Source organism: Nicotiana tabacum, chromosome 9 (assembly GCF_000715075.1).
Source record: "Nicotiana tabacum cultivar K326 chromosome 9, ASM71507v2, whole genome shotgun sequence".
NCBI lineage: Eukaryota > Viridiplantae > Streptophyta > Magnoliopsida > Solanales > Solanaceae > Nicotiana > Nicotiana tabacum.
The window spans coordinates 92,548,881-92,567,894 of NC_134088.1; positions in this window are offsets into that span (position 1 = coordinate 92,548,881).

Consider the following 19,014-nt stretch of genomic DNA (forward strand, 5'->3'; position numbering starts at 1 on the left):
AACCCATCTCCTAGCTAGAGGGAGAAATAGAGGTGGTACATCCGTAGGTAATGGTGGTAGAGGTGGCTGCAACTGCAGGAACCGCTCCCACGCCCAAACCTAACATACAAAGTTGACATAAAGTTTAAGAAAAATTTTGTCTAGATAGAATTGGAAGGAATGAACAGAGTCTTCGAATATGTTATCACCTGTAGAAGCGGCAAAAATCCACATACGTCATGCTGGGTGCCCATGCTCGCCCGGCACAGATGCCTGTACAAGTAGGCGAGAACAGCAGCACCCCAGTTGTACTGGGGTAAATCATCTAGCAGCTGAAGATGATGAAGAAATCGATAGCTGACTAGGTTCCCCGAAGTGTTCGGGAACAAGACCACCCCCAAATAGAAGGAGCAGCAGCAACCTTATATACTGGTGAATATGCAGATCATTTGTCTCCCCGGTGATGTTGGGGTGCAATATCTCCAAATGTTGTCGAATAGCTGTCAAACTCATGCGACTGGCCCCTGAGTGTGCAGTCTCATCCTGTGGCCTGAAACCAGTGAGCTGCTGCAGCATGTCCAAATACTGCCCATGCTTCATCTCTCTCATGGCCTGAGGCAGTGCAATGGGCAGTCCATCAACAGGAATCCCATATAAAACCTCCACGTCCTGCAGCGTGATGGTGGCCTCGCCAATGGGCAGGTGGAAAGTGTGTGTCTCCGGTCGCCACCGCTCTATCAGGGCCGTGCTCAAAGACTAGTCGAGCTGCAGCCGCCCGATCTCCAAAATCCTGTAGAAGCCCGTATCCCGCAGGCGCTGGACTACACGGGGGTGGAGATCTCTGTCCTTCATAAAATCCCACATGTCGTCCACTCTCTTGGCACGGAGAGTCTGGGCCAGTAACTCTCCCTTCCATACGTAGGCGGACCTATGATCGCCCTGTAACACTAATAGCTCATCGGAGACAGGTCCGGGATACATAGGCGGCACGTCTATGTCGTATACTGTAAATTAAACAACATTAATTGTATGTTTGATCTGTAAATTAAATAATTATTTTTTATAATTATATAATCTTTAATTGGACCAGGCTATTTAATTGGTCCGGGATCCAGACTCGATATTTGATGCCCAGTAGGACCAAGCTATCCTGAGTTCTTGTGTGTGTCAATTTTATTATTTTCGTAATTTTGTATGTTTGTTTTGTAAATTAAATAATTAATTTTTATCACATTTAATTGGACAGATTCTATACCTATGGGTTCCAGGCTCGATATTTGAGGCCCAGTAGCAACAAGCTATCCTGAATTCTTGTGTGTGTCAATTTTGATATTTTCATAATTTTGTATGTTTGTTTTGTAAATTAAATAATTAATTTTTATCATATTTAATTGGACAGAGTTTGTGTTTGATCTATCAGTATAAAAGATACTTAAACTACATGGATTCTACGCTAAAAGGCTCTACATTTTACTACGCTAAAAGGGCACTAGTCTTTAAGAAAATAAATAATCTAAACTAGATAAAAACAACAAATACATTTTAATCACAAAACAAACACAAAACACTAATATCTTAGTCCGGATAAAAATAACATACTAGTTTAATCGCAAAAAAAAAATACAAAACAACATGGAAACACATTCAAAACAACTAGTATGCATTATTATACGAGTTTCGACATAAACTAAATCGGAATACCTCGATTTATGTTTTTCGGAAAGTCGATGAATTGAAAATTTGAGCCTGAAACGAGGAAACCACAACAATAGAAAGCTTGGCTAGGATGTGGGACCTACAATCTTATTTTTTGTGTGACGGGTGGGGTCCACTATAATTTTTTTAGAAGGAAATTTGGGGGTGGGGGGGTTCGATTAAAAATGGGAGGCTCTGGTTTTTTAATTTGGGGGAGGGGGCGTCTGGTTTGAGTGTGGGGAAGAAGGAGGGGGACCGTTTATTTATCTATGTATAGTGCGGTATATAACTGCACTATGCATATATAGCACGGTTATATACCGCGCTATGCATAGCTGTCTTATCAGCCTTGTATAACGCGGTTTAAAAGAGTGTATATATATATATATATATATATATATATATATATATATATATATATATATATATATATATATATATATATATATAATGCTTCTCTTTAACGGCCAAAACTCCGTTAAAATAATACTTTTTTTTAAATACATATTTTCGTGACACTTTTTTAGAAAAACCACAAATGGGCAAGAAAATAACGGGGCACACCTTCCGTAGAAAACCAGAGGATAGTGACCAAGGATTAGTAGTCAAACTGGCAATCCGTGTACATCATATTCAAAAAGGTCAATTTTGTCCCTTTACTCTTAAATTGGATTTGGTTGGACTCGAAAGATGTAGTGGTAGTAGTCATTGGGGCGGATCTAGCAACTTACGTCACTGTCCGCTGTCAAATTACGTCTTTTTTCAACTTTGCCATATCCTTAAAGCATGTACGGTTAAGTTTTTAAAATTATCTTATTTTGAGAAATATTTTTAAAAAAAATATTTTTGATGAAAAGCAATTTGTGTTTGACTAATGATAGATAGGAGTTAATCAGTAATGGGAAGGCATTCATTTCAATATCTATAAACGGTGACAATTGCTCAGTCTATTTGATCGAATTGATAGATACGAAACCTTCCTCATTCTTTGGATTTTATCAATCAGATGAAATAAAAAAAAGAATAAAAATTAAAATCTTACCTTATATTAATCTTTTTTATATCCATCTCATAAAAAAAATTGAATTTGTTGTTTGGTGTATTTATCTATTTTAGATCATTGAAATTGTTGATGATTCAATTAAAAAAAGAAAGACTAATCTTTTTTCCTAAGATTCCCCCTCATCTTTTTGCAAAAAGCCGCTCCATGGTGGTAAAGTCTCATCTCGTGTGTTGGCCGAAGATAAAATAGTAACATTGAACCCTCGAATATGTTTGAAGATCTAGAAATGATCTTCCAGTTCGGGGGAGAATTCGCAAAATTCCGTTACCATCGAGAATTGAATTGACCTTTCCCTTATTTCGACCGGAGAATCTAACAGAGACATTACTGTGAATATTGTAACAAAAAAATAGATATTCCATGCCCTCGGAGAGTGCTTTGTCATGCTAGGTCACTGACATATTCTTTTTAGTCTTTATTTAACCCCAAGAATGGATTGGATCTAAACGACTTTCGCTTTACCAGGCGGAACCAGTCGGGGGTATTCGGCATGGGTGGAGAGAGCATCTGAAGGGTTACTTCACCTTTGGTGATCACACACCGACTCAGGCAATCATTAGCTACAATCGATGGAATTTTGATTGAAACTATTCATAAAAAATTAATTTGAAAAGCACTTTTGAGCAATAATTAGTGTTTGGCCAAACTTTTAAAAACTGCTTCTAAGTGTATTTTTCTCAAAAGTGCCACTCAGCAAAGTGCTTTTGAAGAGAAGCTATTTTTTTCTGCTTCTCCTCAAAAATACTTTTTTCCTTCCAAAGCTTGGCCAAACACCTCAATTTTTGGCTAAAAAAGTACTTTTGGCCCAAAAATAAGCTTGGCCAAACAGGCTCTTAGACTTCAAAATCTAATCCTGCTCTGCTCCCTATGTATCCATTGATATATACGCAATTTAATTGGACGTAAATTTAAGAAGTGTTCTTAAATATAATATAATATTTGTGTATTAAATAAATTTAAAATTTATGATCTTAAATATTTCATAATATTTATCCGATTATAAAAATTTCTTATTAAAAAGTTTCACATGTAAAAATATGTTTTTTTTTAAAAAAAAGTATGCTAAAATAATACTATCACGTAAATTAAAATCGAAAGAATATATATCTTATAGTGTTATTTGACTACTATGTACAAATGTACGAGGTACAAAGTTATTTTTACTATTTTGAAGCTCATGAATAGAGACGCTAGTCGCGACCTAGGAAGATAGACAAAATTGCTTATAAAAAGTTAGGGGAAGGGCAAAAAATCTACTCCCTTCTGTCCACAATAATTGACCATTTTATCTTTGGCATACCCATTAAGGAAATACGAACTCCTAGAAAAAAAAGATATATTCACTAAATTAACCTAAGTTAATTATTACCTTGACACATTGGTTAACCTAAAATTAATTCATTCTTGATTATGTAAATGGACACTTATTTTAAAATAAAATAAAAAGGTAAAATGATCATTTATTGTAAATGAGAGAGAGTATTTAAACTCAATGTTGGAGAAGGTGCTCACCTTGCACTAATTAATAGTACATGAAATACTGTTACTTTGATCGTATAAATTCATTTTGTTCCAAATCGGACATTCTATTTTGACTTGAAAAATGTGGCACAAATGGAATTCGAGAAGTATATTGTTGATCACATATAAACGGGTTCAATAAATTAAAACTTTTTTAACATAAGAGAATTACGCAAATGTTTTGTTGTGTATATATGAAAGACTTCCATTTTAGGACAAATATCTGCATATGATATTGTAATCTAGAAAAAATGAAAAAAATTAATATTTAATTAGAATTCAAAGAGTATTACATAGTAACCTTTTAGATATGTGGTGAAATGGGTGGATCGTAGATAGAAAGAAAAATGGAGTACATATTAGAGTATTAAATGTAAGGATAATGTCACATAGGAATTATTGAAGTATATTTTGTATAGAGTTGGTGCAATTGTTATCTATTAGGAGTTCTAAACAGAGACTACTTTGAAGTCTTATTCTCCAAGAAACTCGTATATATTTATGCATCTCCAACAAGACTAGTGTGCAGAGAAAGTGTGTTCTGATCTATTATGGTATCAAGAGCCATCAGAGGTTAAACCAACCCAGAATCCTTTTTTTTTCTACCAAAAAAAAGGAGAGAGACCAACACGCTTCCATGGGTGAAAACACCGCTCTTCCATGACTTCAAGCCTATCTATAGTCTCATCTTCTCCAAACCACGCACATAAATTAATTGCCTGTGAAACTCACATCTGTTAGTTTTAAGTTTGTTAGAGCTTAAAATAGAGTGAATAGAAAATTGAGAGAAAATAAAAATTTTAGATTTTCTTCTTTGACAAAGGGGCATTGTCCCATATTGAAGAAGGAAAAGAGTTTTGATGGGTATATATACAATTGCACATCTTCTATCTCTCAAAGAGTTGAGAAGAAGGCAAGTCTCACGCCGTAGTTGTGCTCGCTCGGCTTCGACTTCGAATTTGGTCAAATGATCTGATTAATTAATTAATTTTTTGGACCAAATTTATTTGTTAATATTAAAGATTAACGTAATATTATTTTAATCCAAGTAAGCCATTTTTTGTAACGGTAAATTATTTTTCCTCCGTTTTAAATTTCCCATCAGAATTTAAATTTGATGGTTTGCATAAATGGCCATTTTATAAAACAGTCATTTTAAGTTGCAGCTTTACATGAAGAGTTGCAACTCTTCAGTATTACCCAACATTTTGGCTATAAATACATGATCTTTCCCTCAGATGTTTCTTACGAAAATTCTGATTTCTCCTTCTTCCTTCTACATTATTTTTAACAGAAAGAAAACAGTAAGTATGATTTGCTACTGATCTTTGAGTTCGTTGGTCACTAGTGTTTGAAGTACAACTACACCAGTGAGGGTAATCCATTCTATCTTGGGAGGAAATAATCTTAAACCTTGGATACTAGGAGGAGATTAAGTTCCTTAAGAAAATACTGTGAATTCAAGGGGTCAGATTAATTTTTTGTTTCTTCTACATTTCTGTTTTTCTGTTGCTAGTGGTTTTTGAATATATTTTCGAATACAGATTACTAACAATATCTTCCAAATTTCTACTGTTTGTTGATCCTACTCGTCCAGATCATATTTGTTTACTTAAACGATCTCTCTACGAACTCAAGCAAGCTCTACACATGTGGAATAAACGTTTAGCTGATGTACTTCTTTTTCTAGCCTTTGTGGGATCCAAAACTAATAGTTATGTGTTCTATATGTTGAATGCCGGCGAGAAGTTATTCTGTTTAGTATATGTTGATGACATTCTGGTTTTGGGTTCCAATTCTGCTCATATTGCATCTCTCATTTCCGAACTGCAAACTCAATTTGCTATTAGAGATTTGAAAAAATTATCTTATTTTTTGGGCATTCAAGCCAAATGGACACGAGAAGGATTGCATTTGTCACAAGGTAATTATGTCACAGCCCTCCTTAATCGTGTGCAAATGGGTTCGTGCGCTCCTGTCTACACACCAGCTTCATCATCCAAGCTTTTCATCACTGGTGGTTGTCCATTTCATGACCAAACTCTATATAGGTGTACTGTTGGAGCTTTACAATACTTGACATTTAATAGAACCGATATAGCGTATGAGGTAAATAAAGTATCACAGTTTATGCATTGTCCTATGAATTCTCGCTAGGTTTCCGTCAAACGTATTTTCCGCTATGTCAATGCTATTGCCTCCCATGGTTTATTTCATCTACCTTTATTCATGGTTATAGTGATTTTCCATTTTTCTTGATTCCTATTTGATTTCATGAGCTTCTCGGAAGCAAAAAGTTGCATTGTGGTCGAGCACAGAGGCTGAATATCGTGCATTAGCTGATGCTGCATCTGAGATGACATGGATCGAGCTTCTCCTTCAAGAGATTGGCTGTTTCACCTCCTCTATTCTCATTCTTTGGTGTGATAATCTTAGTGCCACCTACTTAACTGATAATCCCATTTTTCATTCTCGGACGAAACATATGGTAATCCATTTTTATTTTGTTCGTGACAAGATTGTGGAAAGTCCTTGTCAGTGAAGTATGTGAGTTCTCATTATCAAGTGGTCAATGCTCTCACCAAGCCTTTGTCCAAGGTCCTATTCATAGACTTGAAGCGTAAGTTGACAATTGTTCCACACCTTGCTCAACTTGAGGGGGTGTATATGGAAATGTCACGTAGGAATTGTTGAAGTCTATTTTATATAGAGTTGGTGCAATTGTTATCTCATTAGGAGTCCTAAGCAGTGATTACTTTGGAATCTTATTATCCAAGAAACTCATATATATATTTATGTATCCACATACAAGAACAAAGGCTTGAGAATTCTTTTTTATTTTATCATAGAGTCAAGAGTCATCAGAGGTTAAACCAACCCAAAATCATTTTTTTCACCAAAAAGAGAGAGAGAGAGAGAGAGAGAGAGAGAGAGAGAGAGAGAGAGAGAGAGAGAGAGAGAGAGAGAGAGAGAGAGAGAGAGAGAGAGAGAGAGAGACTAGCAATCCTCCATGGGTGAAAACAATCGCTCTTCCTTGACTACAAGTTTTTCTATACAGTTTATGCATTGTCCCATGGATTCTCACTAGGTTGCCGTCAAACATAATCTCTGCTATGTCAAGGCTACTGCCTCCCATGGTTTATTTCATCTACCTTGCTTTATGGTTATAGTGATTCGGATTGGGGAGGTGATATTGATGATCGCAAGTCCACCACGAGATTTGCCATTTTTCGTGACTCCTATTTGATTTCATGATCTTTTCGGAAGCAAAAAGTTGTATTGTGGTCGAGCACAGAGGTTGAATATCGTGCAATAGCTAATGCTGCATCTGAGATGACATGGGTCGAGCTTCTCCTTTCTAGAGATTGGCTATTTCACCTCCTCTATTCCCATTCTTTGATGTGATAATCTTAGTAACACCTATTTAACTGCTAATCCCATTTTTCATTCTCGGACGAAAATATATGGAAATTGATTTTTATTTTGTCCATGACAAGGTTCATAGAAAGTCCTTGTCAGTCAGGTATGTGAGTTCTCATAATCAAGTGGCCGATCGATACTCTCACCAAGCCTTTGTCCAAGGTCCGATTCCTGGACTTGAAGTGCAAGTTGACAATTGTTCCATACCCTGCTCAACTTGAGGGTGTGTGTAGGGAAATGTCACGTAGGAATTGTTGAAGTCTATTTTATATAGAGTTGGTGCAATTGTTATCTCATTATGAGTCCTAAGTAGTAACTACTTTAGAGTCTTATTCTCCAAGAAACTATGTATATATTTATGTATCCGCATATAGGAATAAGGTTTGAGAAGCATTTTTCTGTTCTATCATTAAAAACATTTATTCATGACTGTCAATATTATGCTTTAGAAGACCAGCCAGACATTTTGTTTAGAGCATGTTTGAAAAGTTTTCTAGGAATTGAATTTGTGTGTGCATAATTACATAGTGCGATATGCTTGTGTGGGCAAATAATTATTTGGTCAACATAAAATTAAGTGTAATATAATTGATGAGAGGATATAATTACACGCTTCAATTCTCAAGGGATGAGCAAAAGTTGGCGATAATTACGTTATATAATCACAAATTAATATAACTTTTCTAATTCTCTTTTATTATTCTTTTCTCAAAGAGAATTATCAACATCTGAATTCAAATATATATTAGATGTACCGGTGCTAGAACCTTTGTCATTGTTTTTGAGACAGGCAGTAGTCTGAAAATTTTATATGACATAGTTATTTTCTAGAAAGCTTTTTTCACTAGGACGTTTTTTTAAAATATTTTTTATAACGGGAGGTTATTTTTCATAAAAAATAATTTTCTTCATAAGGATAATTATGAGTTCCTCACTTATGGGTGGAAGTCCACTTTTTTATAATTATCATAATTTTTAACTTCGTAAACTTGATTCAATTAGTATTTAGGCATTATTATTTATCTTTATTATTCAAAAGTTCCACCAAAGACTATTCCATTTGGTCATACTATTATTAATCTTTCATATAACTTTTAGCAAAAGAATTTCACTGACAAACCAAGAACCAAAATATAATTCTAAAAAATAATTTATTTTAATAAACAAGTACTTTTTGTCGCACCAAACACATTCTTAATGACATTATGTTGATTTACAACATATGTAGTTGTCTTTTGTTGACGGGATTGATATCATGGAAGATCATAAATAGGCCGGTTGAGCTTCTATCTGCGTGGGCCGCACCTGAAGTCCAATAACACGAAGAAGTCCACAACTGTCCTCAAACAATAGCATACCTTCTTAGGAAATTTTTTCTCCTATAGCAAAGGTATATACTCTATTTATTATAGAGGAATTTTCAGAAACTACTATTGTTTAGTGGCCAATAACTTCCTATAGCTACCATATACATAATTACTTCATATAGCTATTATTCAGTTGTTACGATAGTGTATTCACATGTATTCGCGCCATGTATTCATGAATACAACAACAAAAAATGCTTAAAATCAGGGCAGTTCAGATGTACGCGCATGTATTCACATGTATTCGCGCCATATATTCGTGAATACAACAGCAAAAAATACCTAAAATCAGGGCAGTCCAGCTGTACGCGCATGTATTCACATGTATTCGCGCCATGTATTCATGAATACAGTAACGACAATCCCATAAAAATAGGTATGTCCAACTGTCTAAGAGAAAGGAAAAACATAAATAGCGTATTTCATGCCTCAATAGTAGTATATACCATAAAATACTTATTTTGCTATAAAATATAAAAGGTAGCTATAGAAAATAATATTTTAAAATAATTTTGGTTTATAATAAATAGGGTGTATACCTTTGCTATAGGAGGTAAAATTTCCTTTATTATAAACCAAAATTATTTTAAAATATTATTTTTTATAGCTATATTTTATATTTTATAGCAAAATAAGTATTTTATGGTATATACTACCATTGAGACATGAAATACGCTATTTATGTGTTTCCTCTCTCTTTCTTTTAATTAACACACGATTCTCTCTCAGAATTTTTCTTCTTTCTCTCTCTCTTCAAACAAAATACCTGCTTCTAATCTTGAATTCTCTAGCCGAATCCTTTAGAGTTACTGCAATTGAAAATACTTCTAAACTGTTGGGAGAAAGAGGGGAAAAACGGACCTTTTCTTCAAAATCAGATTCCTCCATAGCAAGGAGGGGTTTGTCGCTCTGAGGCTAGGGCCACTGTGCGGGGAGCAAAAATTATGTCGGAATAATCCGAGTAGAGCATGGGTACTGTAAGATGAACGATGGATACTGCAATATTTTATACGCCTGAGAAGATTTGAAGGCCAGGATTTTTGTTCGTCTCCATTTTTTATTTTAATACACTGTATACAGTATTTTGCTTGGCCGAAAAAGCCATCTCCGACTAACTTTCTTATCTTCTTTGCTATTTAGTAACATATAATGATACAAATACATCGTATTCTATACAAATTCACTCAAACACATTATATTTTTGTATAAATACATTATTTTCTTTCCTAGATTTATGTATTTCGAAGGTCTGTATTTTTTAATACAACTGAATACACCTATATTCATGCATACTGTACATAGAATATGCAATATGCATGAATACATGATATAAATATTAAAATACACTGAATACAAATATTGAAATAGAATAAAATATAAACAGTGAATACATTTAATTTTAAAATATAGTGAAATACAGTAAAATACACTAAATACAAATAGGACTACAATGAATACATCCAATAAAATATACTAAATATAACAGTAATAACATGTATTAAGAATAACTAAAATACTGTTAATACAAATACATTTGAATACACTGAATACAAAATAGTGAATTGTAACGATCCGACCGGTCGTTTTGAGAATTAGCGTCCCGTTCGGCAGCTTAAGGTCTCGAGAAACTTTGTATTATGTATTATGACTAGCATGTGTGGTTGAGTTCGGATTTCGGATGATTCAGGATTAATTTAGAAGAAAGATTCTTGTTTTAGAAGCTTAAACTGTAAGAGTTGACCGGAATTTGACTTTTGTGTAAACGACTCTGGAATGGAGTTCAATTTTTGGAAGGGTGAGAGGTTTGACCGAGAGTTGGCTTTGGTCATATCGGGGTCGGATTTTGATTCTGAAAGTTGGATTAGCTTTGTTATGTCATTTGGGACTTGCATGCAAGATTGGCGTTATTCCGGGTTGATTTGATATGTTTCGGCGCGAGTTTTAGAAGTTTGAAGAATTGAAACTAAAAATAAACCAAACCAATTAAGTCGGTTTTTCAAATATTGGAACCAAACCAAACCAAACCAATTGAGTCGGTTTTTTATCGATTCGGTTTTTGTCGGCTTTTGTGTTTTTCGGTTATTTATCAATTTTTTTCTTAAATATGAGACATACACTACCAAACGCATATTCCGGTGACTACATTTTCAACGTAACACTATCAAATCAATTGCTCTTTGAAAAATCTATCATTTTCAAGATATATTGATGATAATTGAATCAAATGGTGATGAAGAATTTAAGTACTCAATTAAAAATCGATTATTTTTAATATGAAATAAATTCTTGTACTTAGTAAAAGAAAACTACCAATCAAACTAGAATGTAAAGGCAAAGAATTAGATTATTATAATAGCAAAGAACTAGACTAAAAATACAAATGAATAATATGTACCATAAAAGTTTAGAAACTTTATATAAAAATATACATATATATAGGCATAATAATAAATTTAAATAGCTACTTTTATAGTCAATTTTTTGGTTATTTTTTTTATTAAAACCAAAACCAAACCAAATTTGATCGGTTTTTAAAATTCAAAACCAAAACCAAATCAAACCTAAAAAGTATCGGGTTTTTTGGTCAGTTTGATTCGATTTTCGGTTTGGTTCGGTTTTTCGGGTTCTCATGAACACCCCTAGTTCTGGTACTTCGAACCTGCGACATTTTGGAGCGCAGGAGCGGCTACGCTTCTGCGTGAGCCTGGTCTCTCCTGCGATCATAGTGGCCTGGGAGGGAGGGAGCTTCTGCGGAGATTGGCACGCAGGTGCGATGGCCGCTTTTGCGGCCCAGCGATCGCATATGCGAAGTTGCTCGCTCCTGCGGTTCTTTTGGCGCTTCAGCGATGTCGCTGGTGCGACTGTATTTCCACTGATGCAGATTCTGGCCTGGTAAGTTGAGTTCACAAATGCGAACTTTTGCTCGCAAATGCGAGGCCGCAGGTGCGGCTTTTTCGTTTGCAAATGTGAAGGGCGCTGGGTAGAACACATATATATCGAGAGTTTGATATTTTAAACATATTTTGAGTTGTAGACCTCGGTTTTGGGAGATGTTTTGTGGGTGTTTCAAGAATCTTATTGGGGTAAGTGTTATCTACCCAAATCTTGTTATATTTCATGAATCCATTATTATTTTTATCATTTAATTAGTGAATTAAGTTGGAATTTGGGGAAAGGTTTGTAAATTCTTTCAAAAATATAAAATAAAGATTTGGAGGTCGAATTGTTGTCGGAATTTGTTAATTTTGGTATGGTTGAATTCGTATCGGAATGGGTGTTCGGGTTTTATGAATTTTATCTGGTTCTGAGGTGCGGGCCCGATGTTTAACTTTTGGGTTGACTTTTTAGTTTTAATTAAAAATTGAAGCTTTATTATCCGGAATTGTTTACTATGAGTTTTATTTATGAATTGAAGTTATTTTCGTTAGATTTGAGCCGTCTGGAGGTTGTTTCACGCGAAAAGGTTATTTTAGTAACGGTCTAACTTCTTTGAGGTAAGTATGTTGCCTAACTTTGTGTGGGAAAACTACCCCTTAGGATTCGAGTCTTTTGTACTAATTGTGTTATGTGAAGATCGAGTACGCGAGGTGACGTGTACGTGCCCGGACTTATTTGTAGAAATTTGACCGTCTAGTGATCTTAGGTTCATATGTCCATTAAATATGAAGTTGTTTTATCATGATAAATTTCTCATTTACTAAATTCACCCTTACGTGTCTTAATTGGAATTAATTGCTTCATGTTATACCCTTACTGCCGATTAAACTCTTATGTGACTTAACTAAAATTGTTGCCTCTTTTATCGTCATGCTATCTTTCCCTAATTGCTTAACCTTAGTTAAAATCATTGTTATCTTTCCGTAATTGCTTAACCTTAATTGAAATTATTATTATCTCTTCCGTAATTGCTTAGCCTTAATGGAAGTTTGTTACCCCTTTCATTGTTAATGTATTCATATTTGGGGTCATTGATTCATGCTATTTCCCTTGTTGTCGAATTGCACTTTCGTGGAATCACTGTTATACATTACTTCTCCCTTGTTGAACTATTCTTGTTGAGACTATTATTTCCCTGTTGTGTCTTTCTCTGTGAGTTCTTTCTTCCATTTCTTTGTGTTCTGAAGTTCTTGTGTTGATTTACTTGCCGAATTCTCGTGTTGTTGTTGTTGTTGTTGTTGTTGTTATTGTTGTATTCAGTGTTATTGAGCCGAGGGCTATACGTGGTTGTGATATTAAAATTGGTTTGAGGAAATATTGTGAAAGTCAATTATTTGAGTTGTTATGTTTCTGGCATACGTGTTTTGTTGAGAAAATTGTTATGTGTTTGCATGAGGTTTATGTCGTGCTGTTGTTGTTGATACGAATGCGGTGGTATAAGGTATGAGTGTTGAAACGCATGCTGTGAGATAATGTGGGCTTGAAACACGTGGCTAGTAGGGGAACTACTAGAAGCCATGCGGTGTGATAAGGTGGGCTAAAATGTGGGATGCTATTTCGTGGAAATGATTTTCAAAAACCAAATATAAAGGCTCTCGCAGTGATATAAGAAAAGTTGTGATTCATTTATGATTTGAGACTATGAGGCGGTACCTCAGGAGTGCTCTTGTTGTCATTTCCCCTTTTCGGTGCACTTGTCATTGATTGCTATTTTCCTTAACATACTATTAATTGTTTTCCTCCGTGTTGTACTGTTTGCTCAATTGTGTGTAGGTAATCTTTTTGTGCTGGTCGCTGCTTCAAACATCATTGCTTCTTCTATTACACCACACATTTCGTGATGATCATTGCTTATGTGCCATTTATTGACTCTACTCTTATTTGTTGACTGAAATTATGGTAGACCAATTGCACAAGTATGCACGTGCTATTATTATTGTTGTTGTTGTTGTTGTTGTTGTTGTTGTTGTTGTTGTTGTTGTTGTTTTTGTTGTTGTTGTTGTTCTTGTTGTTGTTATTGTATTCAGTGTTATTGAGCCAAGGAAATGTTGTGAAAGTCAATTACTTGAGTTGTAATGTTTCTGGCATACGTGTTTTGTTGAGAAAATTGTTATGTGGTTGCACGAGGTTTCTGCGTGCTGTTGTTGTTGATACGCATGCGGTGAGATAAGGTGGGCTTGAAACACGTGGCTAACAGGGGAACTACTAGAAGCCATGCGGTGTGATAAGGTGGGCTAAAATACGGGATGCTATTTCGGAAAAATAATTTTCAAAAATTAAATATAAAGGCTCCCGTAGTGATATAAGGAAAGTTGTGATTCATTTACGATTTGAGACTACGAGGCGGTACCTCGGGAGTGCTCTTGTTGTCATTCCCCCTTTCTGTGCACTTGTCTTTGATTGTTGTTTTTCTTAATATACTATTAATTGTTTTCCTCCGTGTTGCACTATTTGCTCAAATCTGTATAGCTAATCTTGTTGTGCTGGTCGCTGCTTCAAACTTCATTGCTGCTTCTGTTACACTGCACATTTCGTGGTGATCGTTGCTTATGTTCCATTTATTGACTCTACTCTTATTTGTTGACTAGAATTATGGTAGAACACTTGCATAAGCATACACGTAGATAAATCACCCATATTATAAAAGGTGAATCCTGACGACATTAACCATTATACGTACTCTTGCCTTCTTGCCTTATGAGTGAGGATTGTTCTATTGGCACGTGAGTCGTCCATGCAGTTATGAGTTGTAATGTGGGCACAACTTGCCAAGTGATTAGGGTTCATGAATTGGGACCCGTGAGCTGTGATTATGAGGTTCGGTACCTCGTGGAAATGCTTGAAAAAATTTATTGTGAAAACGGTTGTCCTAATTGAGTTATTGTTGGTCTTCCATTTATTTGTTTTCCCCGGACTTAGACTGTGATTATTACATGCCTTCTTGCTGTTGAATATTGAGGCAGCTGTAACTGGAATGCAGGTATGTCTTATCTAGTTTCTGTAATACACAGCAACATCAGCATCCAAAATCTGCATGCAAGGTACAGAAATGTAGTATGAGTACAACCGACCCCATGTACTCAATAAGTAACAAACCTAACCTTAGGTTGAAAGTAGTGACGAGCTGGGACAAGGGTCAGAGTCCAACTCCAAAAACCAGTAACAGTTCATAACAATAAAATAAATATGGTACAAGAAATAACTCAGCTCATGCACAGTTACGAAAAAATAGGAATGCTTTTCAAGTATACAGTAGATCCCAAATCTTTCACCAAAAATCCCAAAAATATATGAGTAAGTTTGAAAACCGTAAAGTTTTCCCAAAAACCTTTCAACAATAAATAAGATGTTTCAGTTTCAGATAGCATGAGGAAAGTAAATCTCTATGCCTACATGTAAATGTGCAGGTGAAATCATGAGTGTCACCAAAACCGAGTAGCAGAAAGAAATGCATCTCTATGCATGTATCTCAAGTACACATGTCAATGCAATGTATCTTAGAGATGAACTCATGAACTCACACTCTCAGAGTACTCAATCTCACTGCCTCACACTTTCCACTCATCATGCTCAATCACTCGACACGCTCAGTCACTCAGTACTGTATATGGCTAATCCAGCCCAGGGAAGATCCATCCCAAATATATATATATATATATATATATATATATATATATATATATATATATATATATATATATATATATATATATATATATATATATATATCAATTGATAGTCAGTCACTCAGTATTATATAAGGCCAATCCAGCCCGGGGAAGATCCATCCCCAAATATAAATGATTCGGGCAAGATCCATGCCCAGGGAAGATCCATCCTTCAATATAAATCAATTGCGCTCACTGGGGGGTGTATAGACTCTGGAGGGGCTCCTTCAACCCAAGCTCTATAATCACCCAGATCCAGGCATAAATCAATAAAAACATGCGGCGGCGTGCAGTTCGATCCCATAATACCACTCACAATCAGTCCCTCGGCCTCCCTCAGTCATCAATCTCTCCAGTCTCTCGGGCTCACAATACCATGAAACTAGCCCAAAAATGATGATATGATGTGTCAATAAATAGCAACTAAGACTGAGATATGATATGAAATGAATGAACATTACTGAGTATGATTCAATGTAAGCAAATAACTAAATAACAGAAATGACCTCAGTGGGTCCCAACAGAATGAGCATGTAGCCTAGACATGGTTTCTAACGTGTATTACATCTCAATAGCTCTAGTACGTAGAGATTTCATGGTTACAGATAAGATCAGGTAACTACACAGTACCAAAAAAATAATGGTGTCGTAATTCACACGGTGCATTCCTACACTCCCGTCACCTAGCATATGCGTCATCTCAACATCCAAACATATAACACATATATTCAGGGTTCATACCCTCAGCACCAAGTTTAGAAGTGTTACTTACCTCGAACAAGCCAAATCCAATATTGAGCAAGCCAAGCGGTGCTCCAAAAATGCCATCCCACGCGTACCGATCTTCGAACGGCTCGAAACTAGCCAAAGGCAACTCAAATACATCAATTAACGCCAAAGGAAACAAACCCAATCGATAAAGATCGAATCTTTAATCAAAAGGCCAAAATCGACCCAAAAGCCCAACCCGGTCCCGTGCCTCGGAACTCGACAAAACTTATAAAATCCGATAACCCATTCAATTACGAGTCTAACCAAACTAGTTTCACCTAATTTCGACTCCGAATAGATGTTCAAAACTCAAAAATTCCCTCTATGAAACTTTAGGCCAAAATCCCTAATTTTCTCTTTAAAACTCATAATACAATTACCAAAAATGAAGATAAAATCACAAAATATAATCAAAACCGAGTGTAGAACACTTACCCCATTCCTTGTGATGAACTTTGTCTCCAAAATCGCCCCATTCCGAAGTCTATAGCATAATATGTGATAAAAATGACCAACCCTCGAATTTAAAACATTCTACCCAGCTTCATCGCATTTGCGATCAAATCGTCTCATCTGCGACCACCGCTTCTGCGGTAAATATCTCGCTTTTGAGAAAACTCCCAGAACCAGCAACCATCGCTTCTGCGATCTTCAACCCGCTTCTGCGCACACTGAACCGCATCTGCGGTCGCGCAGATGCGCCCATGCACCCACATCTGCGACCCTCATGCCCAACTGTCCCTATCCTCTTCTGTGATGGGCTTCTGGCTTATGCGGAGTTGCTTCTGCGACCAAGCTTCTGCAGAAGCGGTTGCACCAGCAACCCAAAATTTCCAGCAACTTCAACAAGGCTTCAATCAATCCGAACCCAATCTGAAACTCACCTGAGCCACGCGGGACCTCGTCCGAATATACCAATAAGTCACATAATAAAACACAAACCTACTCGAGTCCTCTAATCACACCTAACAACATCAAAATAACGAATCGCACCTCAAACCAAACTTAAATGAACTTTGAACTTTCAACTTTAAAAACTCGCGCCGAAATATATCAAATCAACTCGGAATAAACTCAAATTTTGCACACAAGTCCCAAATGGAATAACAAAGATATTCCAATTCCTGAAACCACAATCCGAGTCCGATATCCACAAAGTCAACTCTCGCTCAAACTTATGAACTTTTCAAACCTTCAAATTTCCAATTTTTGCCAATTAGTGTCTAAACCTTCTAGAAATATCTAAAAGCAAATTAGGGCATACGCGTGAGTCCAAAATCACCATCCGGACCTAACAGACCCCTCAAAACTTTGCTCCGGGGTCAAATTCACAAAAGTCAAACTTCATCACCTCTTCCAACTTAAAGCCTTAATCATGAAATTCATCCCTCCAGATTGATTCTGAATAATCTGAAAATCAAAACCGATGATTCACACAAGTCATAATACATCATATGGATCTACTAATGAGCTCAAACTGCCGAGCGAAGTGCAAATGCTCAAAACGACCGGTCGGGTCGGTACACTAACAAACTCAGTAGGGCTTATGACTTGTACTATCAGTTTTGGAAATTGTAATTTGTATAATATATTTATCTCGTATTTATCATTCGATGGTTGAATTTCTTCTATTTATTTAGTAAGTGTTAGGCTTACCTAGTCTTAGAGACTAGGTGTCATAATGACATCCTACGGAGGGAAATTGGGGCCGTGACAAGTTGGTATTAAAGCTCTAGGTTCGTAGGTGCTACGAGTTATAAGCGCGTTTAGTAGAGTCTTGTGGATCGGTACAGAGATGTCAGTAATTATCTTTGAGAGGCTACAAAACTATTAGGATAGTTTCACTTCTTTCATTTCTATCGTGCGAGTTTATTGATCTCAGAGTTTGAACCTTGTCATTCTATTTTCTCACAAATAGTGAGGACACGAGCTGCAGTTACCGACAATGCTGCCCCCAGAACTGGAGTTGCTAGGGTCCGAGGCAGAGGCAGAGGCCGAGGAAGAGCACGTACTATAGCTAGAGCACCCGTCAGAGCAGCCGTTGAGGAGCTACAGTAACTCTTGTTGGGGTAAGATACCGGAGGTGCCTGTGGTTCCCCTAGGATTTCAGGACACTTTAGCAATGTTCCTGAGCATGTTTGGTACATTGGCTCAAGGGGGAAGTTGATTTCGGTTGCACAAGCTACTTCACAGATCGGGGGAGGAGCTCAAACTCCTGCCGCACGTACTCCAGGGCAGCGAGCGCATGTTGGTCAGGTTCCAGGGGTCATGCCGACACATCGTGTTGTCCCAGTTCAACCCGTGGTTAGAGCAGCAGCATATGAGGAGTAACAGCTTAGACTCGCAAAGATCAAAAAGTATTATCCTCCTACTTTTGGTGGTTTGTCTTCAGAGGATGCGTATGGGTTCCTAGGGTAGTGCTACTATATTCTCCACACTATGGGTATTGTGGAGACGAGTGGAGCTACTTTTACTACGTTCCATCTTAAGGGAGCGACACATCAGTGGTGGCGAACGTATAAGTTGAGTAGTTCGGCCGACGCAACTTCACTTTCATAGGTTCCGTTTTCAGAGGTGTTCTTGATAGAGTTTG